Below are 20,756 nucleotides of genomic sequence, written 5' to 3'. Positions count from 1 at the left end.
TATACTAAGAATAATTAAAAATTGAGTTTTTAAAAATACCACTTACAATAGCATAAAATATTGAAAAATAAAAATAATTTTAAAAATATGACATGTGAAACCAAAGACTAAAAAGCACAAAATATACTGCTTAGAAAAAAACAAACATGACTTAAATGGAAAGATATACCATGCTAGTAAACAGGAAGACTCAACACTGTTAACATGTCAATTTTCCTCAAAAAGATCTACAGAGTCCAAGCAATTGCAATCAAAATCACATCAGCCTTTTTGGAAATGGAAAAACTAATTAAAATTTATATGGAAGTACTAAGGACTTAGACGCTGCAAAGCAATCTTGAAAAAGATGAAAAGGGCTGAGGGCTTGCAAATCTGATTTCAAGACTTCCTATACAGTTAAAAATAATCAAAACAGTGTGGTATATGACAAACAGATCAATGGAACAGAATAAAGATTCCTAAAATAGAGCTCAGTTATGCAGCTATGTGATGTTTCACCAAAGAAAAGGAGACTATTTGCAACAAACAGTGTAGAAACAATTGCATATCCATGTGCAAAAATAAAACCTACAAAACTTAATTTGAGATGCATCACAGACCATAAATCAGCAAAAACAAAAAGTTTCAGAAACAAAATTACCTTCATGACTTCAGGGTTAGGCAAAAGTGTTTTAGCCCATAGTAAGCAATAACTATAAAACATAAAAACTGATAAATTAGACTTAAATATTTTTGCTCATTAAAAAGGCACAGTTAAGAAAATAAATAGGAAATCACAGACTTGAAGAAAATACTTATGAAATACTCATCTAACAAAGAACTGGTATATGCGGGACATACCAGCTCTCCAACTCAAAAAAGAAAAGAAAAAAAAACACGGATAAAGAATAAAGAAAAAACAAGGAGAGAAAGAAGGAAAAGGGCTAAAGGTTTGAACAAACTCTTCATAAGAAAAAACACATGAATGATCAATAAGCAAATAAAATGTACTCGATATCACTACACTAGTGATAAATGCAAAATAAAACCACTTCCAATCAAGACGGAATAAAAGGGACCAGATTTAGCCTTCTGCGTGAAATAAAAAAACCTAACAAAATGTATGAAACAAGAGCACTCAGGATTTTGGACAACAGTAATGACAGACAGTGATCCGTAAGAGACAAAAAAACAAATGACATGAGCCATACATTTGCCCAGCTTACTGCCATGAGAGTTTTCAGACCAAGGAACAGGGAGAAAGAACTCAGGCAGGGCCTGTCTCCCCAAGATGAGGAAATGGAGCTGCGAGTCCAAGGAAGCCAAAGTGGCCAGAACTCACAAGTGAGACCAGCACTGAGTAGAAAGCTGGGAATAGAGAGAAAAATGAAGAGATCTACAGAGGCTTACCCTAGAATGTTGAATAATCAGCAATTGCATGTGAAGAACTATTCAAGGCCAGAGAGAGAAAAACCAAAAGATTTAGAAGAGCACCCAGAACTCATACAACGCTGCAAATAATGCTTGTTCCCAAAAGCCAGAATGGAAAACCTAGTAATTATATCATATGACAGTACTAAGAATAGTAATGCCTCAGAAGGAGGGAAAATTTAACCCTAAAGGTAGTTCTGATCTGTCCAAACAAAACAAAAGCAGCCCTGGCTGGTGTAGTTCAGTGGATTGAGCACAGGCTGCAAACCAAAAGGTCACGGGTTCGATTCCCAGTCAGGGCATATGCCTGGGTTGCGGGCCAGGTCCCCAGTGGGGGGCCAGGTGAGAAACAACCACACATTGATGTTTCTCTCCCTCTCTTTATCCCTCCCGTCCCCACTCTCTAAAAATAAATAAATAATCTTAAAAAGAAAGAAAAGAAACTCCATACCCACTAGGAGTCACTGCTCACTCTGCCCCAGCACTTCCCCTCTCTGGGCTAGACACCACTAATTTACTTTCTGTCTCTCTAGATGTGCCTATTTAAAAAAAAAAAAAAAGGCAAAGCCCAAAAGTAACAAACTATTTTCCAGCAATAACCATCTCACAGAACAAAAAATACAGAACCTAACAAGATACAATACACAATGACTAAAGTCAGTAAAAACTTAAGACATGAGCAGAACCAAGATGGCGGCGTGGGTAGACACACTGCACCTCCTCGCACAACCAGAACTGACAGAAAATCGAACAGCAAGGAAGTCCGACACCAAGGAGATAAAGAATAAACATTCATCCAGACCAGTAGGGGGGCGAGACGGGAAGCCCGGGTGGAGAAGACTCGCGTGGCCATGGCGGGACAGAGACTAGCGGAGTTTGGGACTAACGGGGCAGGCAGTCTGACCACAGGCAGACCCCGCGGCACCACATTCGCGCACAGATAAACCGGACAAACGGCAGAGATCAAAGCAGACCGCGCAACCCAGGGCTCCAGCTCGGGGAAATAAAACCTCAAACTTCTGATTGAAAACGCCCGTGGGGGTTGGGGCGGCAGCAGGAGAGACTCCCAGCCTCACAGGAGAGGTCCTTGGAGAGACCCACAGGGGCCTGGGGCGTGCACAAGCCCACCCACTCGGGAATCAGCACCAGAGGGGCCCAGTTTGATTGTGGGTGGCGGAGTGAAAGATTGAAATCCAGAGGAGAGTGAAGTGGGCGCCATTGCTCCCTCTTGGTCCCTCCCCCATGTACAGCATCACAGCACAGCAATCAGCGTTACCCTGCTCCAGGAACACCTAAGGCTCCGCCCCTTAAAGTAACAGACACCCCAAGAAAACAACAACAAAAAAAATGGCCCAAATGACAGAACACTTCAAAGCTCCAGAAAAAATACAACTAAGCAAGGAAGAGATAGCCAACCTATCGGATGCACAGTTCAAAACACTGGTTATCAAGATGCTCACAGAATTGGTTGAATCTGTTCGAAAACCAGAAGAAAAAATGAAGCCTATGCTAAGAGAAACAAAGGAAAATGTACAGGGAACCAATAGTGATGCGAAGGAAACTCGGACTCAAATCAATAGTGTGGACCAGAAGGAAGAAAGGAACATCCAACCAGAAAAGAATGAAGAAACAAGAATTCGGAAAAATGAGGAGAGGCTTAGGAACCTCCAGGACATGTTGAAACGTTCCAACATCCGAATTATAGGGGTGCCAGGAGGAGAGGAGGAAGAACAAAAAATTGAAAACTTATGAACAAATAATGAAGGAGAACTTCCCTAATCTGGCAAAGGAAATAGACTTCCAGGAAGTCCAGGAAGCTCAGAGAGTCCCAAATAAGCTGGACCCAAGAAGGAACACACCAAGGCACATCATCATTACATTACCCAAGATTAAACGCAAGGACCTACATCCAAGATTACTGTATCCAGCAAAGCTATCATTAAGAATGGAAGGGAAGATAAAGTGCTTCTCAGATAAGGTCAAGTTAAAGAAGTTCATCATCACCAAGCCCTTATTATATGAAATGTTAAAGGGACTTACCTAAGAAAAAGAAGATCAAAAATAGGAACAGTAAAAATGACAGCAAACTCACAGTTATTAACGACCACACCTAAAACAAAAACAAGAGCAAACTAGGCAAACAACTAGAACAGGAACAGAACCATAGAGATGGAGATCACATGGAGGGTTGTCATAGGGGAGGGCGAGGGGGGGAGGGGGGGAAAGGTACAGAGAATAAGTAGCATAGATGATAGGTGGAAAACAGACAGGGGGAGGGTAAGAATAGTGTAGGAAATGTAGAAGCCAAAGAACTTATAAGTATGACCCATGGACATGAACTATAGGGGGGGAATGTGGGAGGGAGGGGGTGGGCAGGATGGAGTGGAGTGGGGGGGGAAGGGGACAACTGTAATAGCATAATCAATAAATATATTTTTAAAAAATAGGATCAAATAGCAAGTACAATTTAGTATGAACTAAATATGCCTGTGGATGCTTTGAACGTAAGCAAATTTCAAGGACCTTTTGGCAAGATCAAATGTCTCCGTGGACATTTTGGACAGGACCAAATGTCCACTAATCTAAAATTCATTTTAGAATCTAAGGGACTCTGAACAACCAAAACAATCTTGAAAATAAATAACAAAATTGGAGGACCCACACTTCCTGTCTGGAAATTAAATAAAAAGCTACAGTAATCAAAATGGTGTCATACGGCATACAGACAGACACAGAGCCATGGAAGAGAACAGAGAGCACAGAAATAAATCCTCACATATATATATATGTGGTCAAGTGATTTTTGACAAGAAAGTCAAACTATTTGACAGGGAAAGGACCATCTTTTCAACAAATAATGCTGGGAAAAATGGATATCCACATGCAAAACAATGAAGATGGAATCTTACCTAACTTACACACTATACAAAAATTAACTCAAAATGGATCAAGGACCTAAAAATATAGGCTAAAACTTTAAAAACACTTAAAATAAGGGAAATCTTTGTGATACTGGATTTGGCAATTATTTCTTGGATATGAAACCAAAAGCACAGGCAAAAAATAAATAGATAAACTGAACTTCATCAAAATTAAACTTTTGTGCATCCGAGAGTGGAAAAAATAACCCACAGAATACGAGGAAGTATTTGAAAATCATATTTCTGTTAATAGTCCACACCCAGAGCTAGATGGCACCTTTGGTTTCCAAACCAGATAAAGAACTCTTACAATTCAACAACAAGAAGACAGACAACCCAATTACAAAACGGGTAAATGGCTGACTAGGCAGTTCTCCAAAGAAGATTTACAAATGACCAAACAGAACATGAAAAGAAAACACTCAGCATTACTAATCATTAGGAAAATACAAATCAAAAGCACAAGGGGATACCACTTCACACCACTGGCATGACTATTATTAACAAGAGAGACAGAGAGAGAGAGAGAGATTTGGAGAAGATATTAAGAAATTGAAACCCTCATGAACTGCTGGTACAAATGTAAAATAGCACCTCTGTGAAAAACATTTTGGCCATTCCTCAAAAAGATAAACACAGACTAACCATATGATCCAGCAATTTCACTACTAGTATACACCCCAAAAAATTGAAAAGAGAGACTCAAATATACTTGTACACCAATGTTCATAGCAGCATTATTCACAATAATCAAAAGGGAGAAACAGCCCAAGTGTCCAACAGATGAATGGATAAACAAAATGTTCTAATACTCTGCAATATTATTCAGCCACAAAAAGTAATAAAATCTAACATCTACAACATGGATGAACATTAAAAACATTAAGTGAAATAAGCTAGGTACAAAAGATAAATATCCTATCATTCCACTTATATAAGTTATCTACAGTAGACAAATTCATAAAGATAGAAAGTAGGAAATGTGAGGGGATAATGAAGAGGGCAAAGGGGGTCAATATATGGTGACAAAGACTAGGCTTTGGATAGTGAGCACACAGTATGTACACTTGAAACTTATATAATATTATTGACCAGTATTACCCCAATGAATTTTTTTGAAAGGTAGAAAGCAAAAAAAAAGTCACCTGGGGAGAGGGTAAAATGGGCAGTTGCTGTATAACAGGTATAGAGTTTCTAATTAGGATAATGAAAAAGTTCTGGATAATACATCCAATAAGGGGTTAATATCCAAAATGTATAAGGAACTCATATAACTCAACATCAAAAAAAATCCAATGAAAAAATGGGAGTCCAGCCAAGATGGAGGTGTAGGTAGATACATTTCACCTCTTCACACAAATCAAAAGACGGGAACAACCAATTTAAAAATAAAAACCAGTAAGAACTGCAGAAAATTCAACTGTATGGAAGCCCAACAACCAAGGAGTTTAAGAAGAAACATTCATCCAGAATAGCAGGAGGAGTGGAGATGGGCAGCCAGGGCACAGAGGACACAGGGCAAGGCAGAGCTGGCAATAGCTGGCAGATCAGGCGGTCCCACATTTACATGCAGATAAACCAGGAACAACCTAGGGTTCCAGCCCAGGTAAAATAAAGCCTCAAAACCTCTGGCTGTAAAAACCTGTGGGGGTGATAGAGGCAGGAGAAACTGTCAGTCTCTTTACAGTGGGTGAGAACCGAGCAAGTGGCATTGTTCCCACTCTGACCCTTCCACCACAGCACCACAGGGGAGCAAAGTGGATTGCCCCACCCTGGCGGATAGCTAAGGCTCTGCCCCTTAAAACATAACAGGTGCACTGAGACAAACACGGCCCAAATGAAAGAACAGATCAAAACTCCAGAAATAGAACTAAGCGACAAGGAGAGAGCCCACTTATCAGATGCAGAGTTCAAAACGTCCTCAGGATGCTCACAGAAATTACTGATTACTAATGCAAAATAAAGGAAAAAGTGAAGGCTATACAAAGTGAAATAAAGAAAAATATACAAGGAATCAACAGTGAAAGGAAGGAAACCAGGACTTAAAAAAATGATTTGGCCCTAGCTGGTGTGGCTCAATGGATTGAGTGCCAGCCTGCTAACCAAAGGGCCGCTGACTGGATTCCCAGTCAGGGCACATGCCTGAGTTTCTGGTCATGTCAGGTCCCCAGTAGGGGACACATGAGAGGCAACTGCACATTGATGTTTCCCTCCCCTTTTCTCCCCCCCTTCCCCTCTGTCGAAATAAATAAATAAATACATACATACATACATACATACATACATACGAACAATGGTTTGCAACAAAAGGAAGAAATAAACATTCAACCAGGACAGAATGAAGAAATAAGAATTCAAAAAAATGAAGAGACCCTTAGGAACCTCCACGACAACTTTAAATATTCCAACATCCGAATTATAGGGGTGCCAGAAGGAGAAAAGGAAGAGCAAGAAACTGAAAACTTATTTGGAAAAATAATGAAAGAAGACTTCCCCAAACTGGCAAAGGAAATAGACTTCCAGGAAGTCCAGGAAGCTCAGAGAGTCCCAAAAATATTGTACCCAAAGAAGAACATGCCAAGACACATCATAATTAAATTACTCAAGATTATGCCCTGGCTGGTGTAGCTCAGTGGAATGAGTGTGGGCCTGTGAACCAAAGGATTGCTGGTTCAATTCTCAGTCAGGGCACATGCCTGGGTTGCAGCCCAGGTCCCCAGTCAGGGGCACTAGAGAGGCAACCACACATTGATGTTTCTCTTTCTCCTTCCCCTACCCTCTCTAGAAAAATTTTAAAAATCTGTGTTAAAAAAAATTACCCAATATTAAAGGTAAGGAGAAAGCCCTGGCTGGGGTGGCTCAGTAGATCAAGTGCCGGTCTGTAAAACAAAGGGTCACTGGTCCGATTTCCAGTCAGGACACACACCTGGGTTGCAGGCCAGGTCCCCAGTAGTGGGCGTGTGAGAAGCAATCACACATTGATGTTTCTCTCCCTCTATTTCTCCCTCCCTTCCTTCAAAAAGTAAATGAATAAAATCGTGAAAAAAAAAAAAAAAGATAAAGAGAATCTTTAAAGCAGCAAGAGAGGAGAGAGGTACCTCCAAAGGAGTTCCCATTAAGACTATCACTTGAGCCCGAGCTGGTATGGCTCAGTGGATTGAGTAGCAACCTGCAAACCAAAGGGTCGCCAGTTCAATTCCGAGTTAGGGCACATGTCAGGGTTGTGGGCCCGGTCCTCAGTAAGGGGCGCACAAGAAACAACCACATACTGATGTTATTCACCCCCTCTTTCTCCTTTCCTTCTCCTCTATTTAATCTTTAAAAACATAAAAGACTATCAGCTGATTTCTCAAAAGAAACTATGCAGGACTTTGCAGGGCAAGAAGGGACTGGCAAGAAAGTCATGAAAGACAAGGAACTACATCCAAGATTACTCTATTCAGCAAAGCTATCATTTAGAATGAAGGGGAGAGAAAGTGCTTCCCAGATAAGGTCAAGTAAAAGGAGTTCACCATCACCAAGTGCTTATTATATGAAATGTTAAAGCGAATTATCTAAGAAAAAGAAGATCAAAACTATGAACAGTAAAATGACAACAAACTCACAACTATCAACAACTGAACCTAAAAAAAAACTAAAAACAGAAACAAACTAAGCAAACAACTACAACAGGAACATAATCACAGAAATGGAGACCACAGGGATCAGAGGGGGAAGCGGGGGGGGGGGGGGGGGGGGAGAATGGGGGAAAAGGTACAGGGAATAAGCAGTATTAATGACAGGTACAAAAAAGGGTAGACAGAGGAGGTTAAGAATAGTATAGGAAATGGAGAAGCTAAAGAACTTTTATGTATGACCCACGGACATGAACTCATGAACTAAGGGGGGAATGATGGTGGGTGAGGGGATGCAGGGCAGAGGAGAATAAAGGGGAGAAAAAACTGGGACAACCATAATAGCATAATCAATAAAATAAAATTTAAAAGATAAAAAAATACCAAAAGGAGTTTTTGTAGAATATGATTCTAAGTGATTATCAAATGCAAAGAGCAATAGGCAAGATATTTCTTAAAAGAAAGATAAGAGGAAAGGGCTAATTTTATCTGGTATCTCATATGTTTATATTATAACATAAGCTACAGTAATTTTAAAATTGTGGTATTGCCACAAGACAAATCAAAAGAACGTCCAAGAACAAATCCACACATATATGAACTGCTGATTTATGACACTGCCATTGTACAACACCAGTGGAAAGAATGCTGTTAAAACAACTGGATGTTCCTATTTAATATAATATATAGTACATAGAATATGTATAAATATATTTCCCCTATTTTACTCTACACGCAAAACCAAATCCAGATGTGTTAGTTATAGACCTAAATGTTAAAAAAAAGAAAAAATTTCCTTCAGAAGGCTATATAGAATAATTTCATGCATGACCTAAAAACTGGAAAAAGATTTCTTTTTTTAATTCATTTTTTTTATTGTACTTTTTCCCCATTACCATTTATCCCACATATAGGAATTAACAGGGTCACATAAAGCACTAACCACAAACGAAAAAAAGTGAAAATTTTGACACTGAAATTAAGAACTTGTAAAAGAACTTAAAAAAATGAACCACTAACTTAGAAAAGCCATCTCCAAGTCACAAGTGAGAAAATCCAAATGGCCTATTATATGAAAAGGCACTCACCATCACTAGTAATCAGGGAATTGCAAAGAAAAAAACACAATGATATACTACCACACAACTACCAAAATGACTAAAGTTAAAAAGATTGACATACTAAGCATTGGATAAAGACGTAGAGCAAGGAAGCCATTCACTAGTGGGAAAGTAAAGTAAAATAACCACTTCTGAAAATGGATTAGTCTTCCTGACAACCTAGCAACTCCACTTCTAAGTACATATCCTACAGTAGAGATTTTCAACTGGTATGCTGCAAGAATTTTTAAAACATGCAATATCTGACTATTTAGTCTGGGGCACTGACTTCTTTTCCCTTAGATTGAAAATATGCCATATATTGCAACCCTGTATACACACACAGGATACTGGAAATATACTGTGAATTTTTTCATGTCCTCCTTCATTTTTTAATGCTGACTGCTTCCCATGGAATTGATCTTATGAAAAAACTTTATAAACCCCCCAGAGCTCTAGCAGTGTGAAGAGGCAGCGAGAACGACCCCTGGACCAGCTAAAGCCCGCGCGCTGCTGCTTCCTCGCGTCTAGCCCTAACGCCCTGCCACCGTTGCCATCGTGCCCAAGAGAAAGGCTGAAGGGAATGCTAAAGGAGATAAAGCCAAGGTGAAGGACGAACCACAGAGAAGATCCGCCAGGTTATCGGCTAAACCTGCTTCTCAAAAAGCCAGAGCCCAAGCCTAAAAAGGCCCCTACAAAGAAGGGAGAGAAGGTACCCAAAGGGAAAAAGGGGAAAGCTGATACTGGCAAGGATGGGAATAACCCTGCAGAAAATGGAGATGCCAAAACAGACCAGGCACAGAAAGCTGAAGGTGCTGGAGATGCCAAGTGAAGTGTGTGCATTTGTGATAACTGTGTATTTCTGGTGACTGTACAGTTTGAAATACTATTTTTTATCAAGTTTTATAAAAATGCAGAATTTTGTTTTACTTTTTTTTAAAGCTATGTTCTTAGCACACAGAACACTTCGTTGTTGTTTTTGGGAGGAAGGACATAATAGTACTAATAGAATGTCTCCAAAGCTGGACTGACATAGGGAAAAAAAACACCTTTCCCTTCTAGTTTTCAGAGACCTCCTCTTGGTTCCTCGAAGGAGGGATCTCTTGATGTTGACACATTAGCCACCTTGGCACAGACACCTTGTGATGTGGGAAAAATAAAATTCATTTTTATGTCCTTTTCTCCCTCTCCACTTTAAGCATAGACTTGACTAAAGCCCAGAGACCTGTTGGGACCTCACCCAAAAAAAATTCGTTACCAATGTGTTGGGCAATCTGGACTTTCCAGTGTCACCATGGAGATGGCATCCCTCAGAAGAGCAGCAGTTCCCTATTTAGACTGTGGATCTACAGGTTGATAATTTTGCCATTTTCATTTCATTTCCTGAAAGTCAGGGTCGGCTTGTGAAAAGTTGTTAAACAACATGCCTAATGTGAAATGTCAACCCTCACTCTAAACTTTCCCTGTTCAGAGCATCAAATGAAGACTTCATTGGGTTTTATAGTGGCTTCCTGATTTTGGTAGTCCATTGAAGAAGGGGGTTTGAAACTTGTTGTATACTGTTAACGATTGTCTGCTCATGTCCTACCTGAAATACCATGATCGTTTATGAAAAGTATCTTTAATAAAGCTGGATACAGTTTGAAAAAAAAAAAACTGACTTTATGGAGCACAACCAGTAATTTAGAGAGTGGTGAGCTATAGAAATTCTTGAGCATGTACAAGAATATTCAAATAATTATTCATAATTCCAAAACACTGGAAAGTGGTGTAATTTACATGCTGAAATATTATACAGCAATGAAAACGATCAACGATAGCTACATGCATCAAGTAGATAAATCTCAAAAATATACCATGAACTATCCCTAGCTGATGTGGCTCAGTGGATTGAGTGCCAGCTGTAAACCAAGGGGTCACAGGTTCAATTCCTGGTCAGGGCACATGCCTGGGTTGCGGCCCGGACCCCAGCTGGGGGTGTGTGGGTGGAAACTGATCGATGTATATCTTACACCTTGATGTTTCTCTCCCTCTCCTTCTCCCTCCCTTCTCCTCTCTCCAAAAGAAATAAAATCTTTAAATATATATATACACACACACTATGAATAAAAAAAATCAATAAGTGTTATTCCATTCACATGAAGTTCAAAACAGCCACAACTAAGTATTATATTGTTTAGAAATAAAACAAGAACAAAGAATAATACAAAAATCAGGAAAGTGTGGAAGAGGGGAATACAATCGGGAGAGACACAATAGGGGTCAAATGAATGAACAATGCTCTACTTATTAAGTTAAGTATGTGTATATTCACTTTATTATTTTATTGTCCATTTAATTTTTAATGAATCCCCTCTTTTCTTGGAATCATGTATCTTACAATTAAAAATAAGTTAAGAAAATCCTACACACACAAGTAACTAAATTAAAGTGCACAGAGTAGGCCCAACGCAATTAGGAACCTTTGTTTGCACAAGAAGAAATTATTGATCCTTTTATACATTATAATATATGGCTATTTGTTCAAATGACAAAAGAAATATACTTTGAAATATACAGGGTCCGGTAGAAGTAACACCTGCTTGAGTGTGCTTGGTAGGATAATAATATGGGTGTAATAATGTATAGTTTTAATGTGAACATTTCACCTAAAATGTCATATGGTGTGCTAGAGTGTGATATTATGTTACAGAATAATTGTAATAAAAGACTTTGTAATAAAAAAGGGGTGTTATTTGTGCCGGACCTTGTATTATCCATATTATCAAAGAAGGTCAAAGCATGGAATGTGTTTGGGAGAGAAAGCTCAGAGCTTCCCAAAAAAATCAGTTACCAAAAGCAGTCAAACATCCATAAATATTAATCACGTGCTGACAAAGAAGATTAAAAAAAACTTCTGGAAAATCTAAGTACAATGAAATTTTCCTGAACAGAGAGTCAGCTCATCTAAATATTTCCATCCTAACGTTAAAAACAAAGGGAATAAAGTTAGAACAAGGGATTAAAACATACACATACAATGACAGAAACTAATAAACCTCCAAAAACACCCAACCATGAAGGCATAGTGTGCTTACAACTAATGACATCCTTCCTAATCTCACCACACCGATCCTATTTTCATTGTTCCCCTCTCCTAAAACAACATCAAGATAAAGACAGTCACATATACATATGTCTTTTGCTTGAACATTATAGCATAGCATTTAAGACTATCATCTCTGGAGAATGGCACGTAGAAAGTAATCTTTTGGGGTTAGTAGTCTGCTCATAGTTACATAGATGGAGTGGGGAAAATGAAAACAAGAGTGGTAGAGACAAGATAGATGGGGTAAAAGGGGGTTTACATTGCATTAGGGCAGCTTTACTTTCTATTTGGCTCTAGAGCAGTACCACCATAAATTTCTGACCCTACTGAATAATTACAGGACTAGAATTTTTAGTGTTGGGGATGAGGGTGTGGGGTATCTACCCAGCCATATTCCTTGCAGAAATTAAATGTGTAAGTGGAAATACAATACTTTTAGTGAAAATACTGTGGACCAGAAAAAAAAATTTTCCCTGCACCAATGGTTAAGAAAAACTGTAAGGAATTGGGAAGCAATAATCTTATTTGCTTTGTAGGAGATAATTTGGAAACAGGGGCTCTACACAAACACAAGAGAAGTTAAGGGAGATGTTCATTGTAAGGATGTGAAATATACTGTCTTTTTATTTTAAAAAAAGGAAGAAAAACAAGAGTCTTTATATGTATAAGATGTGCATACATAAAGAAACCAGGAAAATAAATGAAAAACAAATAAAAATGGGAAGTTGGGACACATAACCAGGCAAATAAGAGGGATTTAGGAGAAAGAAATTCACTGAGTATCTTTTGATATTTCTGAACATATCAATATATCATCTTATCAAAAATTAAGTAATTTAGCCCTGGCTGGTGTGGCTCAGTGGATTGAGTGCCAGCCCGTGAATCAAAGGGCCGCCAGTTTGATTCTCAGTCGGGGCACATGCCTGGGTTGCAGGCCAGGTCCCCAGTAGGGGGCTCTCAAGAGGCAACCACACACTGATGTTTCTCTCCCTCTCTCTCTCCCTTACCCTCTGTAAAAATAAAATAAATAAAAAAATTTTTTAAATTAAGTAATTTAAACTGTTGCAACAATCTAGACAAAAAAAATATATAGGGCTTAGGTTATATCAGTGAGTACAGAAGTAGAGAAATTAAATTTAAGATGCCTAGGGTACCTAAATAGAGATATCTAGAAGGCAACTGCAACTATGGGTCTGAAGGCCAGAAAAAAATTGTTCAGGTGATATTGATGCTTAGAGGCATCCATGAGCATGCATAAATTTACCTCAAGTGAAATAATCAAATAAACAGGCCAGAAAAGCAATTGTATAACTTTAAAGAAGAAGTAATGCCAAATGAAAATCCAAAAGGCAGTATTTAAAAAAGTAAAAGAAAGCAGCTTCCCAGAAGTCATGAGGAGACAGTGCTGCAAGAAAGACTGAGTGATAACACTTTTAAATGATGAAAATAGATCAAGTAGAATAAAAATAAAAATTTTTATTTTAGATACAGCCATTTAAAGTCAACAAAATCAATAATAGAGTGGTGGATTCAAGAACCAAATGTAATGGTTTGAAGGGTGAATGAATAGGAGTTTGTGGTATTTTATGTACTTATTTAAATATCTAAAATTTTTCCACAAAAGGACTTGAGGCAGCCTACAAATAAGGGACCTACAATATATAATAACAATAAAATATAGAAAAATGAACATTGAAAACCAATTATGAGGGACATCCCCTTATTTAGGGAAACTCTCTTACCCCTGACTCCAACTATGTAGTTCTAGTGAAGGTTGTCATTCATAGTACCCTCCCCACTCCAGCCACAGGGATGGTGAGTACATGATCCAAGACAGGCCAATCAGAGTCCTTCCCAGGATTCTTCAAGAAAGCCCCTTCTTCTGGTAGAAGGGGCTGGGAAGATGAGAGCCAAGAGTTGCCAGCAGTCATCGTTCCAGCCTCATGAAGTAGAGAGTCTGTAGTATGAGAGAATGAAATCAACACGCAGAGAAACAGAGATAAGAGGTGAAGTTCTAAACCCCACAGGCGGAGGAGAAGGAAATAACTATACTAACAATCAGATTAACTCAACTGACCAGATTTGGTTGTAGGCTGCCTGGTAGCCAGAACAAAAGGAAAAACAGAATGTGTGCCATAGAGCTATCAAAAAGGAGAAAGTACACTATATCCTCAAGGGAGACAATTTTCCTTATGCTGTATTATTAAAAGAATTTCTTGTATATGGATCTTTACATATGGTCACTGAATGACAAAATAGACAGTGTCTATGATGAGAGTGGTACAGCAAACACAGATTTCATATGCTACTATTTAAAATGAAAACCAAGTTATACCTCAAACATTAAGCACAACTAAGGCTACACTATAGTAGGCAGTTGAAGAAACAGAAATATCAAATGGTTTTATCCTTCCCCAAAGTTTGCTAGTGAAAGAAGAATGGCAGGAAGGTGAAAAACATAAAGGGAAAGTAGAATCCACAGGAAGATACAGAAATGTTTGTGAGTTCAGTGGGAAAAAAGACTGTATCACAAGCACAGGTACTTAACTTAAAAACTACCTCCTCTCCTTCCTAACATTCCACTAAATGACATAAAAAGAACATAAAACCAGAGACTAAATGACCAAAAGGCAAAACAACAGTTATAAAGTTTTGGAAGCTAGAAAGGAGACAAGCAGTAAATTACTTAACAGATCAGAAAAAGTCGTTGCAGTAACATAAGACCAAAAGCAATGTATCTTGAACCACATAGCACCAGAAACTGGAGGAACTTTAGGTTACGGGGCATCAGGGGCTGGGAGGTGCACACGCACAGAGGTGGTGTATGTATTTGGAAGGGATAGTTCAGTGAAGCTGAAAAACAACCATACACACACACACATACACACCCCTAAACTCATTTTATACTACACACTACCAAATACCTATCTCTCCCCAACCCTAGAAGACTGCAGAGTGGGTAAACAAGGAAATCTGGATGTGGGGACACTAGGCACAGCTGAGGAAATGGATACTATACTGAGAAAAAAAAAAAAAAACTGACTGAAAATTTAATTCTAAATAGTGAAATTCCAGTAACCACTTTGCTCAAAAAATATTAGTAACCAGACTGGTCAATTCCAAATGGATAGGTTTTCTCTAAATAAACTAACCAGTAGATGGAGAGGAACCCAGGAGTATCACCTATAATGAAGCCAATCAGCCAACAACCCCTACCCATACACAGAGCTTCCAATCGACTTATTATAAACTTGACCACTAAGATTACCTAGATTTTTAAGCAAACTCTTTAACAAGACAGGCCAAAACAAATGGTACAGAAAAACTGAGCAGAAGAGTCCCAGGAGCAGAGAAAACTTCAGAAAACTGAAACAAAACAACAACCCTCTGATTAATATCTTCAAAGAGTTAAGAATAGATATTGCATCCAAGAAACAAAATCAGAAAATGAAAATAAGAAGCATTCAGAAAGCATGAAAGAGCCCTTAGAAAGTAAAAGTGTACCAGAATTCAGAAATTTAAGTTAAGGGTTGGAAGATAAAGTAAGGAACTACTTCAGAAAGTAGAACAAAAATAAACACAAAATATAAAAATTTAGAAGATTGGTTCAAAAGGTCCAATGTCCAAATAGAGAAGCATACAAAAAAAGGAAACAATGATAACTGAGGAAATGATCAAAGAAATAATTCAAAAAAGTTTTAACCGAACTCATGTTCTCCAACATGATTTAACAAATCAAAAGGGCCACTGTGTGCCCAGTACAATAAGTAAAGGAAAGTATACTACCATGAAAAAAGTATGAGAAATAGGCTGGATAAGGAAAAAATACCAAATACAGAGAGAACAATCACATACGAAAGATTAGAAATCAGAAGAACTTCATGGGACTTAACAGAAACACTGAAAACTAAAAAGCAATTGACATATATCTTCAAAATTCTGAAGGAAAAAATTACCAAGAATTCTGTTTGGCCACACTATCAATCAAGTAAGATGGTAAAGTTACAAAATGCAAAATCTTAAAATTTTTATTTCTCATACACCTTTCCCTATGAATCTGCTAGATGTGCAACCAAAACAAGGAAATAAACCATTAAAGAAAAAGAAATGGGGGAGTGAAGGGTTAGAAAACAGGGAATCCAAAATAAGCAAGAAGTAAAGAAACTTCCAAGATGATAGTGAGGGAAGTTTCAGGACTAAAGAGAAACCAGCCCAGATGGGAGCAGTGGAGGTGGTACCTAGAAAAAGGTCTACCAGTTAAAAAGGAAAGGAGGAAGAGAGATAGAAAAAAGGGAGGAGAGGAAAGGTGGCGGCATCGGAGGAAGAAAAGGAAAAGAGAAAGAAGGAAGAAAGGGAGAGGAGACAGTGAAGAGAGGGAGAGAATAAGGAAAGAAGGTAAAAAGAAAAGGAAAATTGAATATATAGGCCATCTATGGAAGATTATATGAAAAAAACAATCCTACTATACGTGGCTCAAAAATTATTAAAATATTTAAATAGTCATGACGATGTAAATATTACTATTTAGCACTGCTGATTAAACCAAAATTTGTATAGAGTGAAAGGCAACATCTAAAAATTGTAAATTAAAAATAGCTGCTTATAGATTCTTTTAAGAAATATAGAAGTAAATGCCAGAAGGAACAGCCCAAAAAGGGGATGCCTCTGGAGAATGGGATGAAGGTTCAAGAATCAAGCAGCAAGGTTCTGTTCCATGCATGAGAGAAGCTTTTGGTACTACCAGACTTTGTCCGCCTAACACTTTGATAAACATAAAAATTAAATCTAAACAAAAGAAGTGGAATAAATAGGAACCATAGGTTGGGCAATGTATCTTGCAAGGTACCCTATATCTTCATTTCTCTTACTAGTTTTGTAGACAGGTTGGAAAAAGATACAAACACCTATTAAGTACCTATTTCATGTCAGCCAAACTTATGCCAGGCTTTTCTCACAGTAAAAGAAAGAGGAATCAAGAAGACAACAAAAATTAGCTATTTACTATTTTATCTATGGTGATAAGCATTAATCTGTTAAATTTTTAAAATCTCCTCTTTCAAAGCTATAGGAACTTAGGATGCAATACTGAAATTTTTAAAAGCCAATATTAGATACAAATCAGCAATAAAAAAAAAAAGTTGGCAAATGTTAACTCTGAAGGCATTCTACTGAAAAGTATACAGGCCAAAAGGTTTGTACAGAGATAAAAAGAAAAAAGTTAAATATGACTTTTTTTAAGCACAAGTAGAGACACTCCATACTGGCTTCTTGCACTCAAAAGTCAAAAATGAAGAAATTTGAAAACAATTTTTAATTATGTAGATAAAGACAAATCTCCAGGTGGCAGAAATAAAAAAGGACTTAAAAGCTAAAAGAATGAACATTAGTTGAAGCTGTGGGAGTCAATGATGATAGATCTTATAGCCTAGAGGTTAGGGTTGACTATGACACCAATATGGAGCCTAACTGTGCAGAAGCTCTAAATGGCCTCCCTGTATAAGGACAGGAGCTGGTAGAGGCCTATTCCTACCACCTAAGGGGAAGCTATACTAGAAAAAGATGGCCTGAACCACTAAAGCCTAGAGAAGTTACACCAAAGTGAAATGCCTATTCTGGACTTGAATAGAGGAGTCACTCTAGAGAAACAGGAAACTCAACCCTATGCTAAGAGAGTAAAGTCTCTGACTTAATTGAGTTCATCAGTGGGCCCATATTTTGCAATCTAACAAGACTCAGTAAAATTAGGTATATATTATTGAGTGGGGCTTCCAAGAAAACTAGTTTAAGAGGATAACTCAGCTGGAAGAACCACTTTTATCCTTACCCTCCCCCTTCTTTCTGCCTAGAACTTCATTAGGCAGTCACAATGACTACAGTGCCAGCTGCTATGCTGTGATTTTGGGACAACCCTGAAAATGAAAACCATGTGCTAAGGTTGGTACAGTAGGAAGACAGAAAAAGCCTAATCCCTAGTGACTTCACAGAGCTGTCACAAAAGCCTTCAAATGCCTTTCTGAACTCCTTTTAAATAAAAGAATTTGTAAATTCCTATTTTGTGGAAGCCACTACAATTTGGTCTTTACTAGCAGCCAAAGGCAATTCATAACAGTTATAGAGCAAATGCAAACACTCTCACAGCAACATCTTCACAAACTCGGGTTAGAGGAACAGCAATCTTTTTTTTTTTTTCATGAGCTTATTACCAAAACAAAAACAAAAACAAAAACAAAAAAACCCACTAATTTCCTAAATCTTTTTGCTGCTTTAAAAAATTATTTTTAATTTATTGACTTTTTTAAAGAAAGAAAAAGAGACATCAATTTATTGTTCCACTTATTTATGCATTCATTGGTTGCTTCTGGTATCTGCCCTGACCAGGGATCAAACCCAAGACCTTGACGTATCAGGATGATGCTCTAACCAACTGAGCTATCCAGCCAGGGCTGAGTAACAGGAATCTTAAGACAAAAAAAATCCTGAAGATTAGCTCACAGTCAAAAATTATAAAGTACATGAAAACATCTACCATCTGAGACAAAAGACTTCCAGAATCTCTTGAGTTTTAGGTGTTAAACATTCAAATAATAAAGGAAAACACATAATCCTTAAGGCAATAATAGCAAGATACTATGAAAAACAAAGCAGTAAACCAAAAAATAAAAGCAAAGCAAAAATTCTAGATTAGATTTATCCAGAAAAGAAATCCACTGATTGGATTAACCATAAGCATAAATTTGATGCCAGACCTAAAGGGATTCTCTGTAATACAGAGATTAAGTGAAAATATGAAAGAGGAATTAAAAGCCATGGAAAAAAAGGGGAATCTTCCAAAACTGAAGAAAAACATTGAGTCCTCAGAATGAAAAAGCAGATCAACTCTCAAGTAGGATAAACAGACTGTGACCTTAGTTCCTATTTTCACAAGTAGATACCAGAAGACAAGCTAGAATAAATCCTTAACTTACAGGAAAACAACTACTATGCTACAATTCAAACTGACATATAAGAGCGTAAAATAATGACATTTTTAGACAAGAAAAAGCTAATATAGGTTACTCACTAGCCAGAAACCCTTAAAAAAAAAATACCAAAAATTTTGAAAATGAAAAGTGAGCCGTAAAGCAGAAAGGGACCTGAGTTGAGCAAAAACATCAGTAATTGAAAATCTAAATTATAGATGATTATTTTTAAAAACACAACTAATAATTTAAGAGATCAAAAATAGGCCCAGGCTGGTGTGGCTCAATGGACTGAATGCTGGCTTTCAAACAAAAGGATCACCAGTTCAATTCCCAGTCAGGGCACAAGCCTGGGTTGTAGGCCAGCTCCCTGGTGGAGGGCACGTGAGAGACAACCACACATTGATGTTTCTCTCCCTCACTTTCTCCCTCCCTTCCCCACACTCTAAAAATAAATAAACAAAATCTTTTAAAAAAAATTTTTAAAAGTAAGGTGGAATTAAAATACAGAAAACAGTAACACAGATTTTTCAAGGGAAAGAGCAATGAGGGAACAAAAGGGATACTGGCTTTGGCTTTGTTCAAAAGAAGCATAAAATTTTAGAAAAAATTAAATTTGAACACTAAAACTTTTAAAGGTAAACATTAAAAGAAAAGAAATAGAATATATAACCTCCAAACAAGCATAGGATTTTTTTAAAGAAAGAAAGAACATTCAATCACTCCAACAGAAGACAAAAAGAAAGAGGGGGGAAAAAAGTATGGTAAGTAAGTAACGCAAAATTTTAGAAAGAAGCCCAAATTTATCAGTCATTTCTATAAATGTAAACAAATACAATTTGCCTAATTTTCAGACTATATTTTTAAAATACAAAATTTCAATGTATTTATTGGATATTGTATTTACTCTATGTACAAGAATATTGATTGTAGCATTATATGTGACTGTGAAAACTAGAAACCTAAATGATAATCAGTAAGAGAATTAAATTGTGGTATATTCTGTGACAGAATACTCAAAAAGGAGATAAAAAGAATGAACTAGCCCTGGCTGGGTGCTCAGCTGTTAAGAGCATCATCCCAATACACCAAGGTTGTGAGTTCAATCCCCAGTTAGGGCACATACAAGAACCAACTAATGCATGTATTAATAAATGGAACAGCAAGTTTATGTTTGTTTCTCTCTCTCCTCCCTACCACTCCCTGCCTCTCCCCATCTCTTTCATATCAATAAGAAAAAATTTTTTTAAAAAAAGAATGAACTGGATCAGTTACTTATCAATGTAACTATAACTGGCAGAATACATGTACAGTATGATACCACTTCTGTAAAATAATACTAGATGGTGCTTATTGATATATACATGTAGTATAAGTACTAAAAGATATGGCCATGGCTGGTGTAGCTCAGTGGATTGATCACAGGCTGTGAACCAAAGGTTCACCAACTCAATTCCCAGTTAGGGCACATGCCTGGGTTGTGGGCCAGGTCCCCAGTGGGGGCCAGGTGGGAAGCATCCACACATTGTTTCCCTCCCTCTTTTTCTCCCTCCATTACCCTCTCTCTAAAAATAAATAAATAAAGTTTTAAAAAATAAAAATAAAAAAATAAAAGATAGATGTTGGTACATATATGCAATGGAATGTTATCCCGCCATAAAAAA

At 37.6% G+C, this 20,756-nt stretch overlaps 1 protein-coding gene and 1 pseudogene across 15 annotated transcripts in view; one reads left to right on the top strand and one right to left on the bottom strand.

The window, feature by feature from the left end:
• The window catches only part of MLLT10 (MLLT10 histone lysine methyltransferase DOT1L cofactor), a 258,378-nt gene that overhangs the window by 227,446 nt on the left and 10,176 nt on the right, over positions 1 to 20,756 (bottom strand). For 2 of the 15 annotated variants that reach the window (XM_053922171.2, XM_053922173.2), the window contains exon 4: positions 13,876 to 14,090. The exons of the other annotated variants lie outside the window; for them this stretch is intronic. The gene's annotated coding sequence lies outside the window, so the exon portion shown is untranslated. The remainder of the gene's footprint in view (positions 1 to 13,875; positions 14,091 to 20,756) is intronic. 15 annotated transcript variants of the gene reach the window in all.
• On the top strand, positions 9,586 to 11,437 carry LOC112319404 (non-histone chromosomal protein HMG-17 pseudogene; annotated as a pseudogene).

The sequence above is a fragment of the Desmodus rotundus genome, chromosome 4 (genome assembly GCF_022682495.2).
Source record: "Desmodus rotundus isolate HL8 chromosome 4, HLdesRot8A.1, whole genome shotgun sequence".
NCBI lineage: Eukaryota > Metazoa > Chordata > Mammalia > Chiroptera > Phyllostomidae > Desmodus > Desmodus rotundus.
This window is presented reverse-complemented; position numbering and strand designations above follow the sequence as displayed.